General features: G+C 37.2%; 1 long non-coding RNA gene across 1 annotated transcript; it reads left to right on the forward strand.

Moving 5' to 3' along the window:
- The first annotated feature begins 221 nt into the window (after positions 1-221).
- On the forward strand, positions 222-27142 carry LOC135417616 (uncharacterized). Its single transcript, XR_010432139.1, has 3 exons — positions 222-659; positions 833-942; positions 26942-27142. It is a non-coding gene; the product is annotated as an uncharacterized LOC135417616 (long non-coding RNA).
- The last annotated feature ends 408 nt before the right edge of the window (positions 27143-27550 follow it).

Genomic DNA, 27550 nt, shown 5'->3' on the forward strand with positions numbered 1-27550 from the left:
AATTTGAAAACATCACTGCAGAATCTTATTTTAAATTAATTAGCAACATTAAAAACATGGAACAGGATGGCTCTTTTTTGTTTTCCCAGAGGAAGCCTTTATGTTTAGGCTACTGTTCAGCTCCTTTTTTTCCAATTCTCTCTTTTTTTCTGACCTTATAAATCTTGCATCCTTTGCTGAACAGCCATGCAGCTTCAGCAGGAAGCAGACTGCCCCCCTCTTTTCCCTTCTCTGCCCTTCTTCCCCAAATCTCCAGCAATTGTGGCTTAACTTGTTTGTCAGAGACTAGGCTGGAGCTGTAGATTTGAACCCCCTCACACTGAGGAGGTCGCTGAACCGTAGTCAGCTCACCAGTTTCTGGGTGAGTGCTTTAACCACTGCTATAAAAGATGAGCAGCAGCATCACCACCATCCATCTTTAAAAATAAAGAGTAATCCAGTCGTCTAGCCCTCAAGGAACAAAGTGCCTATGAGTCAGGGAGTTTTGCTGAATGTGGATGTGGGTTACATCTTAATGCTTAACTGGAGGCTCTGTGTGCATAGCTTAGTCCTATAGGAAATGTAATTTTGGATTATTAACCTCTCTTCATCATTTCCTGGCAGATTTGAACATCACCTCAACTCCACATACTTTCTGCTAAAAATCTTTGTTTTCAGTGGTAAGTATGTGCCACAAAAGGAACTTGGGTCTTCAGCTTGGATGCTTAAATTTTCCTTAGAAATCACAGATCTTGAATGTATTGTTTTAGACACCGGGGCTGAATTTTAATGCTATAATGATCCTGCCAGATGATGACTGACTGACTGTTGTTTCTGTGTTGTCTTTTAATAGACATGGGAGATGGAGATGCTCAGAACCTCCTGGTAATACACTACTTTCCAGCTCCACAGCTTCATTTTTCTGCACTTGAAGTGTTCAGCATAAAGATATGACGGTCTGAGGTGGGTTGGCAGCTGTCCCTATCAGTTATTTATGTTTTTTTTTAAATTTTGCATTCCATAGAGTTAAAATCAAACATGCTGTAAGGAACTCCACTATGATTGCTTATCTCAGGGATAAACTTGTCTCCATGTTATATGCTTATGATGTTATTGATGGCCCTTTGGCCCCCAAATTAAATTATTAATGGAAAATTCTTTGTCATTTGTTTCTCAATGTCACATGAATGCAAAAGTATTTTTCAGTGCAGCTTCATGGAGAAGACATTCTCCTTTTGCATTGAATTTCATCTATTCTGAAAGAGGTGCTAAATTATTATTCTTTTCCATCTTTAACTAAATACTGCAGTTCCCTGTCTAAGATTAATCCATTGTAGTTGCTGACAATGGAAGTTTTCCTAATACCTCCAAGTCCTGGTTTTTTTGGGTTTGTTTTGTTTTGTTTTGTTTTGTTTTCAAAATTCATAGGCTAATATTTAGGGGCTTGTGCCAGTTTCATGTAAGTTAGTGAGTATAAATCCACTCTGGCATCATATGGTTTCTGTCTTCCGTGGCTGCCTTCCAAAAGCTTGAAACTCCAACCTAATGTGTCACTTCAGTATGGACAACATACTGCATGATTTGTTAGGGGAAAAAATATGCCATTTCCTAAGTATTTTGAATGCTCTGTATTAATCTAGCACAGAGCTGGAGCAATCATTACACTGTGCTTCCTGGACTTTACCATGAAAGGAATTAGTTTTCCAAGGGTGACTGTAAAAGTTATAGTATTTCTAGGGGGAAGTCTCTGCTTAGGAACAAGAGGAACATTGCTTTGCTGGGATTCAGTGGGATGAAAGCCACTATGAAGGGTGGCTCATGACCTCATTTGTGGTGAGGAAAGTCCAGGCCCGTAAGGAGTGATGTGGCATAGAGGTTTTGTTGTTAACTGCATATGACCCTTCTGCTTTCATGTAGGAGACAGCAGAGCCATGACCACTTGATTTGGTCTGTGCTGCCACTTATGCTTGGAAGGGTTGAAGTGAATCTTCTCTCTCTCCAGGCTTGGGGGGAAGTGAAAACCTGGTGCAAATGCTATTTAGTCTGTTGGCAGGCTGTTTCATAAAGATGAAAATGTGCCTGAGAGTCACTTTTATTTGCTCCCTCCACCCAAACAGTACTTTTATTGCTGAGCCTCTGTACAGCACAGTACAGCATCTGACTGGTGCTCTGCTCTCAGATGCCTCTCAAGTAGAAAACAAGTTGTTTGCCATTTTCTTCTCTTGTCAGATCAAACCAATACACGTACTCAATGTACCTATCTTGAGAAGTTTTCTTTATTGATGACTCTCACTTTCTCTGCAAACAATATATTTTCTGTAGTACCCTTCCAGGTAAATAGGGTTCACTCTGGAAATAGAAGGAGCAGAACCATATGGGAGAGTATAAAAATGAACTGACCTGAACTACAGTTCTAAAAACATTGTAAATTGTTTCCATACCTTGACAAATGTTCACACTGAGTAGGAATGCCTTTGTTGTTGTGACTTGTCCTCTAATTGTCTGCCACCTTCCAGGGAATGGTTCTGCTCATTTGCTACATTATGGCACACGGAGACAGTTTGCCAGCTTGATCCGGTCTTTCCTGCAATACCAACAGTTTTCCATTGCGTTCCTAAGAATTCAATACCTGAATAAGCTTAAAGTTTACTCAACTTTTTTTTTTAATGTTTGTCCGATATGTGCTTTCAGTGGTATTTGAACCAGACTAGCAGTGGAGAGATGCCACAACTTCATTGGACTTTGGAGCATGACTATAGGTATAAATGGTAAAAATATGGTTTGATAACAAACTGTTTGGTGGATTGGTGGTGCGGAGATGTCCGCACCCACTTATTCTTGTTCAGGAAGCTCTGAAGTAATTTTGCACCCCTCCATGCATATGCAATAGCTGTGTAGCGTAAGTATTACAGATCCATATGGTATGTCTATTCAGCACTGCTCTTTCAGAACATTGCCATTTAGGAACATGAGTACACTCAGAAAAATTCTGTTAACATATATAATTTACCATGAAAAATAGTGGTCTCACATAAAGAAAAACATGTGTAGAATACAAATATATTCCAAGCTTATTGCTCGTATCCTGTATTTTTATTAGCTCTGTATACAATATTTGTTTTTTGCTATTTGGAATGGTAATAACAGGAATTATGTCTCCTTCACTAAGCAAGCTTTTTTAATATAAATAGGATTTGTATATGCTAATTAATAATGCATTGTATCTACACTGACTACTGGGTACTGCAAGCTTTAAAAGGAAAGGACTGCGCATAGGCTGGTCATTTCAAATCCAAACTTGTCAGGTATTCTCTGTGCACCAGAGTGATACTGCCTTTTGAAGAAGATGTCTTTATTCTGCAGTTCAAGATGGCCAACACACGAGCATGACGTTCTGCTTTTGACCTTGTAAAAATCATTTGCAGTTCTGAAAGCAGGAACACCTCGTGATAAAACCATATTAAGTGATAATGACATTTTGCCAGATTGTGCTGAGAATTGCTCTGAGGGGGAGGAAGACGTTTCCATTGATTGTTCATCAATCTTCAGATTGTCTTCAAATGATGAACAGCTCAGGTTTCCAGCCCTACATCTCTGTGGTGTGGATGTACCCCACAATCATAAGGGAGTAGGGAATGTGGCGAGGCAGAAAGGGCACCACTGGAGCCTGGGGTGAGCTCCAGCCATGCAGACCCACACACGACATGACAGAGGACAGCCTTCAGCTCTGTGTCCAGAGAAACAATATTATCAGTGTTTGGCTTTGTGGAGCCATTTGCAGTGCTTTCCAGTGCAGGAAGAGGAGGTTGATAGTGACACTATTTACAATTCATTATGAGAAGATTGCAGAAGATTGTTGAAGACAGGAACAACTGACCTCCTATTTCCCTTTCATCTGCAGGAGTACATTCATAAACGATAGTCCACTTTAAGGACACCGGAGTGGAGAATTATACTGGGTGGCGGCTTCTACAATCTTCTTTATCTTTTGGGTCAGCAACATCACTAATTGGCACTTGACAGCACTTCCAGATACTCCTTGTGAATCTCATAGTGTGACTGGTGGTTGATTACATAAAGAGAAGAATTTTAGTCCGTCAAAACCTAAGTGCTGCATAGCATGTAGCACATCTGGCAATTGACAGCATCATGTTTGTTAAGGTTATCTGATTGGACGAGCTGCAAGCAATGAATAAAGCAGCAAAGCTGCATGTGATAACCTCCCCACAGTGAAACTGCATGGGCTGACAGTTAGCTTCATGCTTGCCATTTTAGTGTTCTGCATTTTTAAAGTGGGATAGGGAGCCAAAGAAATGTTCCCTATTTCCTGAATGCACTTACAAACAAAGATATCCCTTAATGTGGTTAACAGATTCTTTTTTATGCTACTGAATTTTTCAAAAAAATTTTTCACATCCTAAACCAGTAGGAATTATTTTGATGCCTGAAAGCATTTGAGGGATGAATTCATCTTGCAGAAGAACTACTGCAACTTTTTTCTTGATGCCCAAAGAAGAATAATTTAAATTTCATACCCTTTGTTATTATATGTCTAAACCATAGCTCTTTCTAGATACTTTATAAACTAATCTCTTCAAATGCTTGTACAAAACAGGAAAGTTAGTAACCCTGCTTTTCTAGTTTTCTCAAAATACACAGGCTGGCATATACGAAGAAAGAGTTGCTATCAGTCCTAAAGAGCAAAAATTATTTTATTGTGTGTGTAATTTGCACCTACTTTAGCTCATTTTACATAGTGTCCTGCTCTGTGAACATCATGCTAGTTAACAGGAGCTTCAACAGAAAGCAGAAATTTGTATCAGTGCATGCAGTGGACTGGATAGCTCTGACCTGCTGTTGAGTGATGGATGTTCTCATAGTAGCTGGGGAAAATAGCGTAACAGAGAGAAATATTGGTGTTGCATTGCATATTTTTGGGCAATATAGGCTTCGAATCTTGTATGGCATAACACTTGCATGCATTTCAGTACCACGTACCTATGAGCGCATTACATAAATCTGAATTCTGGGCAGCGCTATGCAGACTTGCAAACCCAGCTTCTCTGAACTCTATTATTTATAAGATTAAAACCCCCGAGGTTTCAAATGGCAGGGTTATTGTCAAGTACAATGTACTTTTCATTCTGAATGGACAAAAGCCTTCGAGCTTACCTGAGTCTGCATGGAAACCTGCCTTACTGTCCTCAGTGCTACCACATGTGTTAGTGGAGGCCAATCTTTTCTCCGGGGGTGTGAGACAAGCATCCTGTAGGGCCTTCTGCCTGGACCACTAATACATGCCACTGATATGTGGAGGAGAGCTCTTTTTTTACAAGCACTATGTGCATGGCCTCCATCCAGGGCTGGCTCTAGAAGCAATTGGAAAATGTTACTTGTAGAAAATAGTTGTCCACTTGGTTCAGATTCTGGATTTCTTTGCATTATACCCACAAACAGACGTTGAACCTCACAGATGTGTTCATTCTTAACAGCCATTCAATGAATATGGTGTGGCATGGCCACAAATTATTTGCTTTGTGGTTATCTATTGTTTGATATTTGAAGGGTGTAGTGATTCTTTAATGTCATAAATAGCAAAAGAATATAAACAATGTGGATTTCAGAATGGCTTTTCAAATCTTCATGTTGCAGGTCTCGTTACTGCTTCTGCAAGTATAGTTCCAAATACCCTAGCAAAATAAACATTTAGACTTTGATCAGGTACATTCAGAAGTTAAGGTTTTATAAATTTTTAAATGGAGAAGGCAGCAGAGATGGCCATTCTGAGATGGCCATTAGAGATCACATTATAAGGCATTTCATCTGGAGCATTTTAAAGAACCATAGTTGGTCTTCCAAAGTGTCAAATGTCTTTCAGATGTGCTGGTGTTAATGAAACATATATTCATCAATCTTTAGGGTGGGAGGTTTTTACAGCTGCTTACCATTGCTGCATATGCACATAAAAATCTCCTTTCTTGTTCTCAAATCACAGGCAAGGGGAAGAAAAGAAATATTTTTATAACCAAAAAAGAGATATGTTAGTCTCTTTGACTTGAACTGCTGCAGTAAGTGATCTCAAAAAACTGCTGACCACCCTGTTTGCCACATGTTGTTTTTTTGTGCCAAGACTTTTAGTACTAATGAAGGCACTCAAATAGAAACCAGTTGAGTTTTTATGAGATATAGCTAACTAACTCTTTGTTAGTTTTTGTAACAAAGATAAGAGCTTTTGGACTTTGGACATAAGAATGAAATAAGTAAATAATGGTTAATATAAGAAAGGGCATACAGTTCTTGTTTAATGGATTAATAAAAGCAATTAACCTTGTAGTGCATTAACATTTTAGAACTGAAATGTTTGTGAGTTAGTTTTACATGAAGTGTCCTTGTAAAGGTCAAAGTCGACCTGTATTTTAAAAGAAATTTTAACTTCAAAAGTTTGTACTTGCTGACATTGTCTGTCCAGTAACATTAGGAATGGCCTAAATTTAATACGAGAAAAAATATGAGATACATGGCTGATCAATTCAATTTGCAAGTTCATATCTAAATTATACTGTCTACTATCAATAGGAATTTGTTTTAGAATTAGGGGAGGAACTATTTTATTTTATGTTATTTTATGCTATCTAATTTTTTACTTTGTACTTCCAAGTCAAAGCTATATTTTAAGTCTGGTGTATGATGATTGCACAAACAGTCCACTGGAATCTTTATGTCACATTAACAGTTGTGTAAACCATGTTGATTTCAACATTCAAGAATATTAACATGTCCTAAGTTAGTTTTGGTAACTTCCGTGTGCCCATTCAAAAGCGTAAACCAATTAAAGAACTGGCTGTGTTTGTTGGACAACCAAGACATTGATATAGCTATGGCTTACAGATGCTTCCTATAGGCAGAGTGGAAACGACGTGTGACCCCGATGGTGAACCAGGGACTGTTGTGGGGATTTGAACTTAGAAGTTTGGTTTGGAAAAAAAGGATTTTAGAGGTAATGTAAGAGTGAGCATTGCAGGGAGCAAAGCATGGATGTTCTTTGTTTTTATAAGCAATGGTTTGGGGATTTTTGTTTGTTTCTTTGTTTTTCTGAACTCAGACTCACGGCTGCAACTGTTTTAGGGTAAGGCTTTCTTTCTTAGGAACATATCAGGGCACTATTTTGGACTGTAAAAAAAAATTTTACACTGTCTTTACCAACTTTTCCAGCTTTTGGTACATAAATCTGTTTGTTGGGATTTTGCCTTTGAAATCTTCCGTTTGTTGGGCATGATTCCTGCTGGCTTGGGCAGTTTCTGTGGGCTCTTGACAGCTGAGGAGTCTTTCAGAGGTGGCAATGACATTGCTTTGTGGCTCATTCATCTCCCTTGTCTCTTAGCTCTACCTGGTCAAGCTCTAGGCTTTAACGCATGTTTCCTAGATGAGGCCCTGTAATAAGGCCCTGTTGGTCTTTTCTTCCCTATCTGACTAGGAAAGAAAAAAACCCAACAATGATTCTGAGATGAACAGAACATGCAAAAGAATCTGCTTCTCCCCCAACTATTTCCAACTTTCTCTTTTCTTACTTGAATTCTCATATTTTCTAGAGAAATTATAATGTCTTGGGGGCAGAAGCTATGTTTTATGTAGCTACAGTGACAACATAGAAAGCCAAAAAGGAATTAGGATGCTATTTGTTAAGTGAATAGCTTGCTGACATTTAGTTTCAAGTTCTTTAATCACTGTTTCCCTCTTTTTTCCATAGGGCTAGTCCACAGTAGTCATAAGGTATTTTATACAATGTAAATTATTAATTATTTTTCTACATGCTTACAATACTTCCATCTGCTCAGCTGCATGATTTAGGAGAAAAGTCTCTCTATTATGTATCGCAAGTAATCTATGATATCCTTGCCTAGCCCTTGAGTGTCAGCATTGAAAAACAGAATTAGGGAGCAACAAAGAGAAAACTAAAGTGCAGGATTTCTATAAGATAAGGAAAGTATCTGGTTATATTATTTACCATTTAATTATATATGACTGATGTGACAACAGGAGCCAGCAAGCAGGCCAAGGGCTGATGATATTAGAATCTGTAAACAGTATGTTTGAAGGAAATTACACTCTTAACTAGTGGTCAAAGCAGATGAGGCAATAGCCAAAAGCAAAAAAAAAAAAAAAGAAAGCACACAACAGCTTGGCCCTCATAACAGCATAGGCCAGTTCATGGGCACACATGATCATATGTGTATTGCTTAGGTTTTGCTGCTAGTCACAATTCAAAGTTTCAAGCTGTTTAACCTTTGTTTAGGGGTATTGCCAATTTTGTAGGCTTCAGAATGAGAATTAGACTTTACAAAGGTTTGGAAGATGAGCTGATCATTTGCTTCACAGGCTTAGGGTTTTTCTTGCCTTCTTGGAATGTTTCTTTGATGTGTACAATATTGTATCAGGAAAGTCGTGGAGATGCTTTAGGGAACAATGCACAGGCAGAGGAGAGTGCCAGTCACAATTGTTTGGGTGACCCCATAATCAATAAAAGAATATCATAGGAAGCCTTGGAGAACAACAAGGCAGGGGAGGGGGATGAAGAGAGAATTCAAGTGTGTTCTTTAATAAATCCTACAAAAGTGATTTAGAAGGGCTCCACTAAAGGCTCAATCCACTTATTGAAAATAAGAGTTTTTGATAGCTTCAGGTGGCATCTCTGCAGAAAAACCTGAAGAACTTGTTTTACCTGTACCACAGTTGGCACATTATCATTATATAGATATTTTATTAATTTATTGAAAGTTCTTTGGTGTTGAAAATAAAGCCATTGAAAAGCAAGGTTGTCACAAAATTAAAAGTTGATAAAGACAATTATCATGTCTTAAAAATGTTGGTCTTAGGCAGATTCCACAAACCATTACAGAATCTTCAAGAAAGTAGCAGAACTCTTTCTCTTTGTTAATTGGGAATTCATTACAGCCTTTTCCCTCCCTACCCCTATGTCTGTATATTTTACTCCTTTCCACTGATTTATGGAAAGGAAATTCCTCAGGAAAAATAAAAAGTTGGGAAATTTTCTCAAGCCAAGAGTGCAATTTGAGAAGTCTATCCAAAATGTAGGAAACTACAGTTTAAATGCCAGCTTGAACAGCCCAGTAGGATCTTAAATTCACGTAACACCAAAACACTTCAGAAAAAAATCAGTGGAATAACATCTTCTCCAAATATCATAGGACATGGCTGGAGGGAGGTGCAGGGGGGAGAAATGAGGTCTGGTAGTAAACTAGGTAAAAAGCTTTCCCATGCAGTGCTGGCAGTCAAGAAATAGGTGAGGTTCAGGCAGTTTTCAAAAAGAAGCACAATGTCTCTCTGTTGTTTGTGAGCCTTGTTGAGTATTTTGTCACCAAAGCAAGCAGATACCTTTATCTAAATAGCTAAAGCCACATCTCAAAAGCTTATCTGATTCCAAATTGCTCTATATCCACAGTGAAGGCACTGAACAACAGTGTTTCCTGGCATGTTTATGATATGTGAACAATGGATCACCTGAAAGAAAATAGTGAGGTCATGAGCATTCATTGTTGTATGGTCTTATCTAATAGCAAGCAAAATATTCAGCAGAATTCCTCTGATTCCAGTTTGTTTATTAGGAGAGAAACTTGTAGGCAGGGGATAAGCAGGAGCTAGTGGATCAACATTTGACATCTAAGAATTTTTTTTAATGAAGTATAGGAATCTACTCATTTTACTAAGGAGGGGGGCTCACCAATGAACATATCTCTGTGACAAAAGGAATTTTCTCACCATTACCAGCACCCCCTGAAAACCTCTGTTTTCAAAGGATATTTCTGAGAATGGAGACAGACCTTACTAAGAGACAGTTGTTCTTGCCCACTGAATTTCCAGTGGCTTGCCCTGGCAGGTTCAGAGGACCACATTCCAGTAAGATCCTCTGAGAACCACTCAACATTGAAAATATTTCAAACCTAACTAGAGTAGGGTTTTATCTTTCTCCTCTCAAAAATAAAGTCAGCAAACCTGGCTTTTATTCTATTTTATAATGAAACCTGCTGTTAGAGCCACACCATTTTCCTGTTCTAAGCTTTGAAGATGGTAAGCATAGGCAAACAACCCAACATATCTTTGAGTTTCCAGTTCACTCCTGTTTAGGTGCCTCTCTGTCTTGTCTTCCTAACCTCTCCTACTCTCCACAGGTAGAGTAAATCTGGAGATCAAAGATTTTGCAGTTTCATTTTTACATGGTTTGTATTTCCAGCTAATTAAACTGGAAACAGAAACTACTGTAGTAATAGGTACAGCTTTCTTATATACTTCTTATATACTTTGCCATGTCCAAAGTATGATAAAAGGAAACTAAAAAATGACTCTGAAGGGTCTCATTGGCAGCCCCATAATATCAGGGAAGCTGCTTTGGTCCCGCTGCCATCAAAATCTACCAGCCATGGGGTCTACAGCACTTGTGATACACCTGGGACCACAAAAGAGGGCATCTTTGGCTCTATTTGAGTTCACTATTATTACATCAAATGAAATTAAGCTTACTACCATGTTAGAACAAATTTCTAATTATTTCTCTGATCAGCATTTATTGTATGACTGCATCATAATAAAGATTTCAGAAATATGATGAAGCTGCGCATTGCAGTAAAAGCACCTGTGTTTATTACAAATCTGTGTAATGAGCTCTATCTGCATAGATACTTTTCAGTCAAACAGATTTCATTAAAAAAATAAAGTATCTTCCACAATAAATTAGTATCTGCCTATAGATTCATAGAAAATGGCAAGAAACCACATATTTAATGCAAAAATTAAATTACACATTAAATTTACAAAAAGGAAGTGCATTAATATTGTATCCAGCTTTTGTCCTCATCACTGAAGGTCCTTCTGGGGTCTGAGCCTTTTTGAAAATGTCCTGTTTTCTACAGATGACCAACACAAGCCCAAGCCAGCTCATTTTTAAACTGGACTTCTCTGAATAATACTCTAATTATCGTATGAAAGCTGTATTTTTATCCAGTTAGTTTCTTAATTTCATTGTATTTTTTCAATTTTAAACATTGATGTGTTGTTTAAATAACTAACTGAGCAAATTCATATATGGAAGTGTTCCACAAATTTAACAAATGCTATAGATGATACAATTGCCACATATTCAGGTCCATAACTTTCAAACCTTTTCACTGGTAGAAATGAACTGGCAGCAGGAGAAACTGTAGCAGGTTGTCAATGCCTGCTAAGGATAAGAATAGCTTTATAATTACATGTTTTCTTCTATCCAGATGAAGGTGGCTTTGAATTACCCATTTTTTCCAGGGTGCTGTATATTTAAAAAGTGTAGGAATTAAAACATGAAAACATACTGCCTTTTGAAGCAAATTAGCAGTAAAAAAAAAAAAAGTAGAAAAACATTTCCCTTTTCCTGACTGGCTTGCAACTAATGTGGGTTTCTTGAAGTTGTACATGCCCGCAGAAAATGATAAATATATTGGAAAAAGGAAGGGAAAAATGAAAGAGTAAGCTGGTCACATAAAGCAGATGATGTAAAGATGGAGAGACATAGCCATAGAAACTAGTCACATAAATAGTCATGAAATGAAAAGTTTCAGATTTGTATTGAAGTAAAAAAAAACTACTTAGAGAAAGGCCAACAGGCCAGACTAAATAATCCTCGACTTAACGTCCAATTCTGAATCACATATTAGCTGCAGAGATTTTAATGTAAATATGCCATTACACTGTCATTACAGTGATCAGGCTGCATGGCTCACAGGTCACATCTCAGCCACTGTTAATTTTGCAGGCAAAAGCTTTTTTTCTCTTGAAATGTTAATAACTTTCTATTAGTTAATGTAGCGTGACTAAAATTCAGATTAGATATAATTCATTTTAATATCTGTGACTGGCTATCCCGATCATTTAGCAATGGTTTCCAGCTGAATACAAGATGCTAAATTGGACTCATTTGCATAGCCCTGTTAAAGCAATGCCATTCTCTAAATGTAGGCATCTTCAAATTAATTTAAAAGATTTTTTTCTGGTTTTGCTACCAGGATAAAATCTTTCGCTAACAACTAATTGAAGTTACTATGAGCCTAAGACACAACCTTTTCCTTCTTTTCTCGGGAACAAATGAATAGTTAATATCATTAACCAGTAAGGGGGAAAAAATCCACAGTACTTTTGAGTGCTAAAATGGCCTAATTTGGAGCTGCAGACAGACCAACCACCACTATTTGCCAGCATTGAAATAAATACTCTTTCTTATCCTTAAGCACACTTAGCTACATTGTTGTATGTCAAAAGTTTACATTGGACTGCACTGAATCCACTGGCTTTGTTTAAAGATCTGCTATAAAACACACATTCATTCAAGGTACACTTGAGCTAAACTAGGCACCTCTCAGGACCTTCAATGTCCCTAAAAGAGTTCAGCACACTGGAAAATGTGGGTTGTTATTAATCACTAATATTCTTCCTTAATATGCACATATAACACCATTTAACAGTAATGGGAGATACATTATCTCCACAAGGAGAGAATGGCCCTCTAACTTATCAAGCCCTATCTTTTAACTCATTTCAGTAAACATCTCTGTGGTTTTTTTTCTGGGACAATGGCTTGATGTAATCTTTTAGAAATATGGTCACCCTTTTTCTTTTAAATTAAATACAAATAAATAAACAAGTCTATTACTTGTATTGTATTAGTCAGTATGAATCACAAATTTGGCATACAGTATATATTCCAGCATCCAATTGAGAGTAATGCCTTTTGAATACTAGTTAGACACTCACATATATAAGGACATAAATCAACTCTGATTTTTTTATTATTTGCATTACCTCAGCACCTAAAAGCTCTTGTGGCCAAGCCGGGAGCCCCATCATGCCAATGTGTGTACAAACACAGGCAGTCACACTCTGAGGAGGATCAAAAGAAACTTGATCATAGTTGAGATGGTTCTTCCTCCTCATTTACATACGTGTAGCTGTGAACAAGGTCAGAAAAAAACAGAATAATGAAAGTGTCATGGACTGACACTGCATCAGATTATGTAACTGTAAAATTCTACATTCTTCACAGTGAAGGAATTTAGCTATCTTTAATTTAAAATAATTGAGAGATATGGAAGAAATAGTAGAGGGTGAAAATAGTGGTTAATATGCTTTCATGTTTCTTTACATCTCTGAAGTGTTTGATGCCTCTGCTGTACAAAGCAAAAGGCTCCTTGGCTGCCACTAAGATCCCAAGATTACATAGCTCTGTGGAGTTGTCATCTACTGATTTGTCAAAAATCTTTTTCAACAGATCAAAAAATAAATATGTGTAAAAATAATAAATCAAGTACTTTAGATAACACGTAGATACACTTATAGGGCAGAACATTATTGTTCTTTTTTTCCTATTGTTGTTAAAAGCATAGTGGCTGTTTATTTAAGAATGTAAATACAACATATGAAAAATCATGATCTCTCTGTCAGTTTTGGACGTTGATGATTCTGGAAGAAAACAGTGCAGTCTCAGTGTGAGGCACCACCTGACTACCAGATATATGACAATTGTATATGCAGTGGGGAACTGACACATGATACTGTCAAATCTGCTGATTTGCTAATATTTATAGATATATATTTATATATATGTAATATCCCTCCAACTTTTTCTCAGCAAGGGGCTTGTTCAGACAATTTAAGTGTGATTTTTTTCTATCTATCTCGTCTACTTTCACTTAAAAATCACAGCGTGTTCTGGAATGCTTTGCCTGTTTAAGTTGTAAAGGAGTACCAGCACTTTCACTGGGAGTCTTTTCTAATCTCCAGCTCAGTTTTCTTCTGTCAGCTGGTCATAAAATTACCCATCAAGCTCATGAAAATACTTATGTGCAGGACTGTTGGACATGTTCTTTTGCACTTAAAATTAATTCACACTCATTTTTACGTGAGAATGAAACTTTCATGTGCAGGATTAATAGACAAAAATTTATATCATTCATAATTAACCAAAAACTTAACTAACCTTGAGTCTGGGGTTTCTGTTTCATATTTCTGCCACAAAAATCAGGTTGTGGTTTTTTTTTTTGTTTGTTTTAGGAGGAAGATTTAAAATCACTGATAGAATATTAACAAACATAAATTAGCTTCTGCTGGGGTAAATATTACCTTTATGTCAATGATGACTAATATTGTAATTGTAGAAATAAGAAATCTTAAATGAACAAATTTTAATATCCATTACAGATTTAAGGTAAGGTAAAACTGAGACCTGAATATTCCAAACTTTAAGAAAGTTTAGAAATTTTTGATTATTGGCACTATGTAACCCTGATCTTTTGAGAATAGTTTTGAATTGGCAATATTTTTTTCAGATATCTTCCTAAATTAATTGTTCCGTATGCCTTTGTTCTATTGCTAGAAATTTGGGGAAAAAAAATATTGTAGCAAGCAAAAATGAGCAGGAAGACTGTCAGATATACGAAAACATAAGCCAAAGGCAACAATGTCCCTTTCTGAACCTGTTGAGCAGCCAGCAATAGCACAGAGGATAGCACACCTATTAGCCGTACTCCTCCAACTTGTACAAACTCCTGCCTCTGAGGTTTTCGAGGGTGGTGCTGGTTCTGGTCTGCCTCTCTCTCTCCAGAACTGTGGCAGATACGACCGATGCTAGGGAAGCCCAGATGAGCTTCATCTTGGATGGGGGAAAAAGGCTACTTCTAAATATTTTAATTGCTTCCACTTTGGCTGGGAGTAAAAGTCTTACAAATGGCATTTCTTATCAGCAACCACAGCCTCAAAGCGCGTCAATCTGTTTTACCTTGTCAGTGAGCGAAAGGGCTTATGCACAACCCAATTTTACATTGACTCAGTTCATTGTTCTGTTCCAATGTTGCCATTTCTATTTTTCTCTGAGGTTATACAATTTCAAAATTATTTTGTATATATTTGATCTCTTCTATTTTTCATAGACCAACCACATGATTTGTCAGCAATTCACTAGGAAGAAGGAAGGTAACAGTAACTGCTGTCTGGGATGGGCTGTGATAAGAAGTAAGGGTTGGATTAAATTCTACAGTGATTGACCCCAGAAAGTTCAGCCTCTTGCTTCAAGACCATTTCTTTTATGCAGACAAAGAGGCACCACCCTTTCAAAACAGCAGAAAATGCAGACCTCCTTATTGTATTTGTGTATTCATGCTACATTCACACCAGGTATTCCCATATAGGAAATGGTTTGGGACACAGGTGTCTTGGTTGACTGCTTAGTTTTCATAATCAGGAAAGTGAAACAAAACCATGTAAATGAGCCAGTCAGTTGGAACTATCTCTATATAGCTCAAATAACTCCAAATAATCTGAAAGAATTTTTATCAGTTGTTTCATTTAAAAATAACATGTGTGAGGCAATCATGACCAGTTTATGGATATTTTCTTAGTAGCAGAAACTAAATTCAGCAGATAAATTATGCATTACAAATTATTCCCCCAGGATCCAATTCAGAATGCTGTTATATTGCAAAATTCTGGACTGTATTCGTATCTTTGTTTGGCCGATCATGAGAAGGACACATAACAAAGCATTGTAAGCACTTTTCCTAGAGCTTTTCCAGTATAAGCCCAATAGTTAGCAGCAGGTCTCTCATGTCGTGTTTCCAGCCAACCTGCTACAACCTACTTTTCCTCAAAAAGGTGGCTTCTTTCATAATGCATAAGGCATAAAGACTTTTGTGGCTCTCTTCTGGACTCAAGAGGGAGATTATTCCAGCTGCCTATATCTAAAGTCTGTGCTCAAGTGCAGAGGTCAGAGAATTCTCCAGCCAAGAGCTAATACAGCTTGTTGTGCCTTCTGAGATTTCTGGTTTAGGAACACAGTTCTTGCAATGTGACTCTGTAGCTATAGAAAGAAATAGACCCTTTATACCACATTTGAAAAATAGTATCCTTTGTCTACCTCCTAAATTTTAACAGGAATATATAGTTAAGTGCTCAGCTTGTCTTTTTTTCTAGATCTATATCCTTTAGGGCATTGAACTGAAGTTACTTGTGTCTCAGATCAAAGTCATTTCACTTAGAAACTCAGGTTGAGCTTGAAGGCACAGTCTCTTAAGTGAAGGTCAATGGTTTATCCATTACAGCACCCAACCTCAAATTATTTTTGCAATTAGTAATATTTATATCTGTTTTTATAGTGTAAAAGAATAAAGGAAGGAGAGTCAGCATTTTCAAGAAATACAAGTTAAAGGTGTCCTATCATTTAAAATGATAGATCATGTTAGAAAGGAAACTTAAAAGCTGGCATATGCAATCTAAAATTAAATACAGATTTTGAATTTCAGGCTGTGAAGCTAAAAAGATCAAAGGAAACTCTTTACAGTTCTTCAGAATTTGGTATTATACTTCCCAGGAGGTCATTTACTCCCATAATTTAGTCTGACTTATTTTGGCTTCAGTTCCATTAAAAGTATGTAGCAAAAAGAGGGCCTCTTTTTACTTTAATTTTTAACTGCAACCTGTCAGTTAAAGGAAAAAGAAAAAAAAAGAGTGTCTGGAAGAGGATGATCTACAGAAGTACTAATAGCTTTCAAATCTTTTGACTTTTTGAGCCTCATATGGCTAGAAACTTATCTGGAAAGATTGTATTTTAACCCTTTTGACTGTTCTTGGACATAATGTGTGCTTTTATTGAAAGGGAACTTATTCACTGACCTTGAACATATTCTGTCATTTCCACAATAACATCTACCTTGACAGCAAGCCTTGACTTGTTGGACAAAATAATAGGAGGACCCAAAGTTAAAGGCTCCTATAGGCAAACATCAAAAGAAGACCTTTGGTAAGTCAGAGAAGTATCCAGAAGTTTACATACTGTCTGGAGAAACCCAAAAATGAGCAGCATACCTGCTGGGATGTGAAGGCAGTGCTGATGGGGCTGAACAGACTAAAACAGAGTTTTACTTCACTGCATTTTGGGAGCAAAAAAAGCAAGAGCAGTTTCAAAAAGATGAGAAAAATTTGAAAGAGCTTTTGCCTTTCAGAAAAGATGTGGTGTAGCCCTGAGACCATTATTTATTTTACCTATACCAGTTTCCAGAAACAGGACCTTAAAAAATAAAAAATAAGAGATGAGTGTGCTTTATCTTCTAAGATCACATTAAGACCACTTGGAGGGAGCAGCAGCGGTGGTAACAAAATGCTCTGTGCTGAAATAGGAAGTCGCCTTCCCCCATCAGCACTGCCCCTTTTCCCATTGAGGGGTGTAAAGAGGTAGTACAACAGCTGAACTTTCTGTCTGCAAGAGGTTGGCCTTGGCTGGACTCAAGGCTGGGAAATGAGGTAGAGGGATCCAGTCTGTGAAAGGGTTTTCCCTCTGCTTGACATTCAGGCTTTCCACTGATTCTGAAGAGAGTTCCAGAAAAACCACCCAAAAGCTGTATGATCTTATTACTTTGCTATACTGTAGGATGTATGTGCAGAAGGATTCATGGAGACAATTCAGCCTTAGTTGTGTCCAGTAATGCAGTATGTATGTATATATATATATATACATGTATATATATGTATCTATCTGTATATATTCTTCTTGTTTTGACTACATCTTTTCATTGTTTTGTCATCTTACACTGCAGCAGCTATTTTGTTCCTAGTTCAGTGGGATGCACACATTGGATGGTGACTCTTAGTTATTCACCCCTTCTTTCTTTGTTTGTTTTTATTTACCCTCTAAATTGTTACAAGTCGAAGTTTTTGAGGTTTTTTCTTTCCTTCTATGTAATGCAATAGGTAAATAAAACTACAAAAACAAAAATAGCTTTGGAATAAAGAAAACATGATAGACTAGCCTTGTCTGTGGCACTTGGGAAAACTGAGACTCTTGCTGTTCCATTAGAGTAGACTAATGATGGTCTAGTGTATACTAATAATTTTCCAGCAAGATATATGCTTGCCAATATCTTCCTGTATGATTAATGTTTCTGAAACATAGCTGTTTCCATCTGACAGAACCAAATGTGTTAGAAATGTTACAAATGCTTTTTATTGTGGTAAAAGGAATAGTGGCAGCAAAGAGGTTAATTCTTCTCTTTTCATGAAGGTATCTTCTTAGAAGAGAAGTGATTAAAGGAGTTTCTTTTTTGGCATAAAAGTGTTTTTCTAATCTTGTTGAAGTGCCTAAAATGCGTTTGAAGAGCTAGATAAAAGCATGGATTTCTTATTTAATGAGTTACCAGTTATATGTTCCAGTGTTTATTTTGCTTCTGTCATTGAAACATATTTTCTTAAAATGTCTTTTCCTTCACCACAGTCAATAGGTAATAATGATACAAGATATTTCGGGTGACTTTCAGCATTAGGTACAAAAAATAGCTCTTTCCCAAACTTGTACAACTGCAGAGACTAAGCCAAAAACAAACTCAATTTTAAACAATGCTGAGCATAATTTCAAAACATTCTGACAAAATCAGAATTTGTGTTGCAATTTCTCAGCAAGTTCCCTTGCCTTGCCTTGCCTTGCCTTGCCTTGCCTTGCCTGCCCTGCCCTGCCCTGCCCTGCCCTTACCAAACTTTCCCAAACCTTCCCTTACCAAACCTTCCCTTCCCTTACCAAACCTTCCCTTCCCAAACCTTCCCTTCCCAAACTTTTCCTTCCCAAACCTTTCCTTCCCAAGCCTTCCCAAATCTTCCCAAACCTTTCACCTCTTCTCTTTAATGTGGGCTAAATTATTTTCTTTATTTGGATATCAAGTAGTTGAGCCTAGTAGAAAGTAATTTGCCTTAAAAAACCCTATTACTTAGTTCAAATCACAGATGATAGAATCCCGTCACCTTCTGCACAAGAAGGAAGAAAAAGCCTCACTATGGTCAAGAAAATGGCAGCTGAAAAGACTAGCATTGTGCCATGCTGCAAATGTTCTCTGCTGGTATTAGATCATTCAGTGGAAAATTAGGTGCAAACCTAGTTGTTTATTGAACCAAAGGCACACATGTGCTAAAGACAGCTCTCTGTTCTTACAAAGGTATCGACTGCTTCTATCATCATAGGATTCCCCACTATGCTTTACCACCGGGGAAGGAAGAGATCCAAAGCAGAGAAAGAAAAGGTGTCTGAGCGCATGCAGAACTTCTCTGAACAGCAGTGGCTTTTTGTGCTTCTACCATGTATTAGAAAAACTATTATGACTAAAAAAAACCATCTAAAGTCAGGGCTGATATAAGCAAAATGAGTCTTACCTGTGACCTCTGAGGACCCACTTCTCCACTAAGCAGCATTATTCCCTGGAACCCTATGTCTGCAAAGGCCTGCTTATATCGGGACGTCTAAACAGGTTGACCTTCATGGAGCACAGAATAGATTCAGGGATTAAAATGGCCATGAGGAAATTTCACTACACCATGGAATTTCGTGGACTTGAAAATAAATTAGACAGTGTAGCATGTTAGCAAAAGTTCTAATTGTACATACTTCCTAGAGAAATAGTTAGGCCTTACATTAACTCTGTTCCTCTCAGCAATTGAGATTCTTCTCCATGTTAAATATTTCCTTTTTACTATTCCTCTGTCCTCTTCATCTAAACCTGTCTGCCCTCTCTTTCCCCAGAAATTGCAAGAGTTGGAAGGCGCAGCGGTCCAGCTTCAGTATCCATTGAGATCAAACCTAAAGAAATGGACCCATCTCTATTCAAAATGAATTTCCTTTATACAAAAAACACAAAGGAAACTGAAGCTACATTTCTAAATACTGAAAAGCAAAGAATAAAAGGTGACTTTTCCCTTAAAGTGTTCTATGTCAACGTCATTTAGTGCTTTGGCAAATCCCAGGATATTCTAGGAGGACTAGTTTAGGGTAGCAAGCCATGTACGTACCTTTTCATTAGCCCCTTATTTTCAAATAGAGGCCTGCAGAAATTCCAGTGCTCTGAACCCTCACAGGGGGATGGAGCAAACAGAAAAGATCTTGTTAAAACTGTTAAAACTATCCTTCTCCAAAGACTACATCTTTTTTTCTTCTTCTTTTTTTAAGTACTCTTCAGTAGGAAAAGAGAAATCAGGTTTAGCTGAATATGTCCTCACCATGCCAGCTTCCAGTATTTTTCTGTGTTTGGCAACAGCACCAGTCAGTTGTGGCTTTGCTTCTTATTAGTCTCTTGTAGAGTGCATGAAAAGCTGCTGAAATGGTACATGAATTGACTTATGTACGTGGAAGGATTTTATGAGATCAGAATCTGTATGTGCTAAGGCTTCTTCTCTTCCTGTGTAAACCCACGATTAACTATCATTACTATTTAGTTACACAGAAACAGTGCTTACACAAGGCTAGTGCCTTGCTCTCGTGTGCTGCTGTCTGTCAGTCATCCTTCAAGGTGGAATCTTTTATTTAGCATTACAAATATCTTGAATTTACTGCTGTCATCCCTAGCAACTCCTCTCTGCTTTGTATTATAGTCTTTCTTTTCAAGCATCTCTGATAACTGACTTTTTTACTCTCTTCTCCCTTCTTCAGTTTTCATTAAAACAGTTTCTTTTTAATCCTTTCTTTTCTACTGTAGAAAGAGCTTTTTTTAAAATTTTATTTTTTTTTTATTTCCTCTGGGATTTTTCCTTTTAAACTTCTGCTTATCTCTGGAAAGTTAAACTTCTCAAGACTGATCTTTAGCCCATGGCCTCTCTCTTCACAACATTGGATCTCCTTCTTTGCTCTCTGAGTTTCTACCAAAAACTGTTTAAATAACAATAATAATTTTTAAGAAATATTTTGTTGTATTTTGGAACTCCATGTGGACAATTTTTTGTAGATATTACAAGCAAATAATAGTGATATTGAGATTGCAACATTATGCAAGAAGAATGACATAATTTAAGCCAATCAATAAGGGTTAATGAAACTTAGATCTCATCAGAATAACTTGATATCTTTTGATGAAAACCTTATGATGTTATACATATATAGGGAGAAATCATAGTTTTTATATGCAGTGCTCTGATTTAATATCACCCAACATTTTATTACAAAATGCAAATATTACAGAATCGATATAGTACGTATTAAACTGGTTGAATATGATGCTGGTCTCAAAATGTAGTTGGAAACGCTGGATCATCCACTGAGTATGAACACTTCTAGTCTGTTTTTAATCTTACTACTTTAAGATAATTAAGATACTTTGGTATCTTAATTCATGATGTGAAAAATAAAGAGTCACAAAAAGTTGTAGAAAGCACTAAGACTGTGAATAGAACATGTAAGTAAGGGATGAAGAAATAAAATAATAATGAAATAATGAAAACTGTTGTGGAGTACTTTGGTCATAATTAAGTTGGGCACAACCAAACTATGCATTTCAAAGAGGGTAAATTTATAAGCTGAGGAAAAACTGTGGAATGTGGGAGGGCACTTAAAGGAGATTGCACTTATCATAGAAAACAATACCACTGAAAGGATTGGCAGGTGAAGAATGGTTCTGTGCAAAATTTCAATGTGGCCATGAAGTCAAAAGTCCTATCATACCCCTGGTGAGGTAAAAAAGCGACTATAAGTAGGAATCTCTATTGTCTCTGTGGTGAGCAATGACATCTCCTGAAATACTGTTCTTTTGCCAGAAACCAGACTTGTAGAGATGAAGAACAATACAAGAGGAGTCTGATAGGAGACAGGAGCATGATTAAAGGCCAAATAAGCTGCTGTCTGTTGAGAAACCTGGAGAACACTGCCTATCAATTTGTCAAAGTAAAAATAAAGGGCTGATTTAATTGCGGTCTATAAGCATATATACAAAAAGAGAAATGTGATAATACATGCCTCTTCATTCCAATTAATTAAAACACAACAATACTTTGTGAATCCAAAGGACTTCATAAAGTTTTGATTGAAAAAAATGTACAAATTTGTCCTGGTGAGGATTGTTAATCATTGGAACAATTTATGCATGACAGTGATAATTTCTCCATCTCTGAAAATTTAGACATTAGAGCTGGATGTTATCTTCTGAAAGAAAGGAAAGACTGAGCAAGACTGAATTCAAAGAAATCCTGTGGTATACAGGAGGTCAGACAAGATGTTTAGATGTTCCCTTCTGTTTTCACAGTCTATGAATCTAAGCAGGTACTGGTTCAAAGAATTTATCATCTTGTCTTCTCTGGGATTACTCATATACTTTGAGTTGAACAGGTGTTTAAGTGCTTTGCTGGATCAGGGCCAAAGAGAGCTGGTATCATGCCATTTCACTGCCCCTTTTGCAGCTGTGGCAGAACAGGACTTGAGGCTGGTATAGTACCAGCGGTCATATTGCTCCAAGTAATTGGCTTAGAAAATGGTGCTGATTAAATGGTACAACCAGGACTAATTTTGAAAGAAAGAGAATGCTGGACTGAAATTTGGAACTACTAATACATGAAAATTACAACTGTATGGCTCAAGCGATGCATGGAAGAGGTTTTTGGGGTGTACTGCTATAAATGCATCAGTTTTGCAGGGACATGCTACTCTAAGGTAGAATTTATCTTCAAATAAAATTTGTACTCAGTAGGAGACTGTTCTCATCACTTTCTTAATTGACACAGCTACTGTGGTATTACATGGTTGTATAGGCAACAATACATTGGTGATTGTGGTTTTCTTTCATTTGTTGGCTTTCTCAATCCATATCCTATGTAATAACTAATTTATTGATCTGATTTATGTGCAGAGATGTAGGATTATGTTTGGGCAAAGGATGCCTGAGCATTTTTCACAATTGATCTGGCTTTGATGCATAGCAGATCAAAATGAACTTACAAAGGGAAGAGCTGGATGGAATGGAATCGCTAAAAGACTTATAATCTTACTACGCCTATTGTCCTTTTATCTGACAACTTTTTTTCTTATTATCTTTCTCTCTTTATGACCACAATTGCTACTGCCTGAAAAATGCTTTCCTTTTCTTATATCTCCTGAGATTTCTCCATCTATCTACTACTGTTCTGCCAGTATGCTAATGGAGAAGATCTGGTCCCCATGTCCTGCCGCTTTTGTACTATATCTTACTGTTTACCATGTGTTTTATTTGATTAGATGTTCCCAAACTATAGTATACATGTAATTGTACACAAGATACATCAAAGTGGGATGTTAATACTGTGAGAGGAGCTAAATGTCTTCTCCTCCTGTCATCACTGTTTCTACTGACAGTAGTAGCTAAGAATGTTTGGAAATTATATTTGGAACTGTTACATTTCCAACTTTTCCCAACTTTCTCAAAGTACATTTGAGAAGTACTGGTTCTATTCAATATGAAGTTAAAAAATGCTGTAAGGTGTGACTTAGCCAAAATGCTGATAGGAAATGCTCATATGAAGTTACGCTGGACCACACACTGCTTGGTACCTCAGGAAAACCCCAGCCAACAGGTTTGGGTCACGTTCTGTGCCTGATGTTGCTCCAGGTGAAGTAGAGGAGCTACTGGAAAGTCTTTTAACTGTGTGAGTGAATATCTGGTGAACAGTTAGGCTGTGTTCTTCAAAAGGTGCCTCATCTGCAGAGAATCTCAGCACACAGAAGGTGGTGTTCTGGCATAGTGGAAGGTTGGCTAACACATACCTTGCTTTAATGCTGACTTTACATGACTGCCTGGGGACCACAGCAAGCCAGCCTGTCACAGGGCAGTCCTATTCAGCATCACCTCGGACACAAGGCTCAGAGCTGAAAGGCCAACAACAGCTCTGCCTCTTTAAAGTGTCCACTTCTTTCAAAGGCTATGTCAAGAAAACTTTACAGGCCATGTGTTTTTAAAATGGGTATACCTTCTTGTGCATATACCACTCCAAAGAAGAGAACTATAAAATCTTTGGACTTTGTTGTTTGTATTTAAAAGCCTTCAAGCATATTCCCTGATAGGTCTGTATGTACACTGTAATTATGCATGCATTAAGCACTAAATGAAAACAAAAGGCATTTAACGTTAATTACACTAGAAATTCACCATATTGTGATCGTACACAGCATCACTATTGCTGCCCAGCTAGATATCCCACTTTCATGCAAACAACAGAACCAAATTAAATTACATAAAAAGAAGCTACATACTGACTCCCAGCAGTATGTTTTGACAAAACACTTTGTCTACTTAAATGATTTCAGAAGCTGTAGTCAAAAGCCTTGACTGCAAATAATGGGTTCATAAAACCTATCTTTAAAATTTTACCTGACAGTAATGCTGTGCAAATATCTGCACTTCTAGTTCACCTTCTCCACTTGTTTACATCAGGATTTTAATAGAGTGGCTGTCACAGAACAACAGCTAAAGGCCACTGTTTGATAAGTTGCTGTAAAAATAGACTGCTTAAAATGAGAATTTCCTCCTAAATTCGGTCATCACAAAAAGGTGGTGGGTAGGAAAACATTGAAGACAGACAATTTCTAGGAGGACTACAATAAAGTCTTTTCAAGTTCAGTGACATTCTAACCAGCAATGACTTTGTAAGAAACTACATTTCCCATCTGTCTTCAGTTTTACTGAGAAATGACAAAAATATAAGGAAAACAGGACAAGTCAGGAGAGAGATAGATCCATCTTCTTTTTTATTAGCTCACTTAGCATCCATACAATATATTTGAAGAATAAATTGACTAGATCTCTTTAGTCACCTGAAGAAAGAAATTAAACACTCAAGAAAGCCTCCAGAGTTCAACTGTAGAGCACAGAACTAACCAAAGACGATCTGTCAGTCAGTGCCCTGCCATTCAGCTGCTGGCATTCCCCATGCAGAATGTCTATGCAGAAGGTAACTGGATGCTGATGGCTCTATGTGACCTCCAGCCATGCACATCCAAGGCCCCACTCACAAGTAGCCACCCTCCACAGCAGCAAGTCTATATTGAAATGTTCTCATCTAGCAAGATATGAGGTATGGGGAGGGAATGTATTTTAGCCACTAATTTCTTTTCCGAGGAGAAGACAGGGTTTGGAGGGAGGTTTACTTTGCTCTGGGTTTGTCATGTGGCAGAATTGTACATTTCTCAGTTTTCTCTAAAAGGGAATGGCACCTCATTGTCTCTAATGATTAAGTACATATCTGAATCCTTTCCGAATTCAATATAATGGAATAAAATTTCCATGGAGGTACTAGTAAAGGAGAATTTCAGAGCCAGAAAGAAGGGGAGAGAGATGTAGAATGGTTTAGCCTGTATGGTTTGGTTTAAGCTAATCTTATTTTGTGCCATCTCTGTTGGAGATCTTCAGTCTCAGTAGGTTTTGCCATAGTCCAAAGCCTTGGAAGCATAGTAAATAGTATTGGTATGTTAAATATGTAGACCATGCTCCCTTGCATTTTACCAGAGCTAAAGATATTTTGACCACTTGGGTAGCTATGAAGTATAAAGTAGTCATACATTGTGGCAGCCTGCCTTTTTCAAAATTGGTTTGGTTTTGCAGATGTCTTATTTCGGTTATTTTTTGGTGTGCCCTGATTTATTGCTGTGTAACTTCTGAGGAAAAACTTCCAGTTTGGATGAGCTTGTGCCTGATAAAGCTCAAGGAAGAAAGCCAAGTCAAGAGCTGTAGTCTGTGAGAGCAGATATGAGACTGCTAAAGCCCATTCTGCCAACTTCTACTTGTGTTCACCCATATTTCTCTGACTCCTATGCCAGTATTATGTAAGAATTCATTTTCTACTCATTCAGGGTTCATTTATGAATCATTCATATTCATCCATTGATCAAAATACCTCTTCCAGATGAGAGAGTTGGGCTTACCCTCAGGTCTAATACAGCAAATGTCCTGTATGGCTCTCTAGAGCTACAACATTAATAGCTGTAACAGCAGGACTTCAGTGTAAGTCTCAGGAGTTTCCACTGAAATCAGAGCCTTATGAACACATACATACCTAAGCCAGAGCATAGCACCCCCTCAACAGAAAACATGTTGACCTAGAGCCTGCACAGGTGGGATTACAGAGGAAGAAAACTGAATACTTTAAATTCTGCTAAATTGCTTGGAAAAATAATTATTACTATTTAATGAAGAGTGAATTTTATTTCATCATGCAGAGGGGGCTATGAAGCAAGTTTAGTAGGACTAAGATCACTAAAACTAGGCAAATGTGCATTGTTAGCTCTAACAAGTCACTATGATACTGCAAAGGCTTTAAATACACTGAAACTAATAATAATAGCTTCATATCCCAGTGTTTGTTCCTTCCCCATTTATGTTTTCTGTAAACACATGCAATTATTGCAGGGGATTGGACTTGCACACGACGCAAAAGGCGCAGAACTCGTGTGAGCACCCGCAAAACCCATGTGTGCACTGGGCTTCCTGAAGCTGCAAGCCCCTTTCCCTCTCCTCCTCCTGCCTCTGCAGGCTGAAGAATGCCTCTACCAAGAAGGCAGATACCTATGTTCATGTTTCCCTCTTTACCTTATCAATATATTTTATTAACAGCACAAAATAGCTCCACTCATTTCTTTAATTCTAAGACTTTCTAAAGACCTGCATTAGATGCTGTGCTTACACCATGCCCTCAAAATCCTTTTTTATGAACACTGCTAGAATACCTATAAATTGTCAGCATGATTATTATTAGATAATTTATACCCGTGCAATAACTTCCAGCAAAGACAGTAAAATGCTGCTCTGGTATTAAGAGAAGACTCTCAATGTTTTCTGAGAAAAAAACTACTTCTGGTCAGGACCCTATGCTGCCATTTGGGTTTCTCTTGTCTCGTTCAATTCCCAGTCACACTTTTTTTCATTTATTATTATGATTACTAATATTATTACTTTGATTACAGTAAAAGTACAAAAATCTGGATTATTTTGAGACACACACTATTCTACCAATTACTTTTAATGTTCCAGAGTATAGGAATGTAACTTTTTTGCTGATTTGCTGAATGCTAGCCATCTTCACAGGAAAGGGGATCTCAAGTATAGATCTGAAATATAAATCTAATTTTTTTTTTCTTTTTTATTTTCCTTTTTTTCCCTATTAAAAGGGCTTTTTAGAAAAGAAAGATGACAAAGTACATTCATACTCAAAGACTTTGAGAAATAAACTCATCTGTTATGCTATGGGAAGGGATTTAAGGGTATGGCCCCAAAACCTGTGCTCAGGCCATCAGTCAAAAGCTCTGCTTCTTATGGTAAGTTGTTTTTAAACCAAGAGTATCTGAGAGATGTGTAAGGAAAATTAAGATTGCATATTGATGGAAAAAATGTAAAATACTTTGAAATATAGGAGATAGGGTGATGGAGACTGACCCCAGTCACCTACTATTTGTGTAATTTTAATTACTCTCCCTTTAATTTAAGCAGCTGACACACACTTTCAGTGGTGTTCAGAAAGTTAATAGGGCAGCTGAGTAAGGATTTTAAGGTCATATTCTTGTCCTTTGGTGCTTATTTTATTTATTAGCTGCTGCATTAATATTCTTATGATTACAGAAATGATCATTTATGTATATAATGCATCTTACAATAGTATACAATGAAAAATATTGTAATATTTATGTCTTAATATGTCTTCTCCTCCTTGATTCTTTAGCACCAACCTCACAAAAATACAACAGCATTTATATCAAGCTTCTTCCTTCCTTATATTATTT

Source organism: Pseudopipra pipra, chromosome 7, assembly GCF_036250125.1.
Source record: "Pseudopipra pipra isolate bDixPip1 chromosome 7, bDixPip1.hap1, whole genome shotgun sequence".
Taxonomy (NCBI): domain Eukaryota; kingdom Metazoa; phylum Chordata; class Aves; order Passeriformes; family Pipridae; genus Pseudopipra; species Pseudopipra pipra.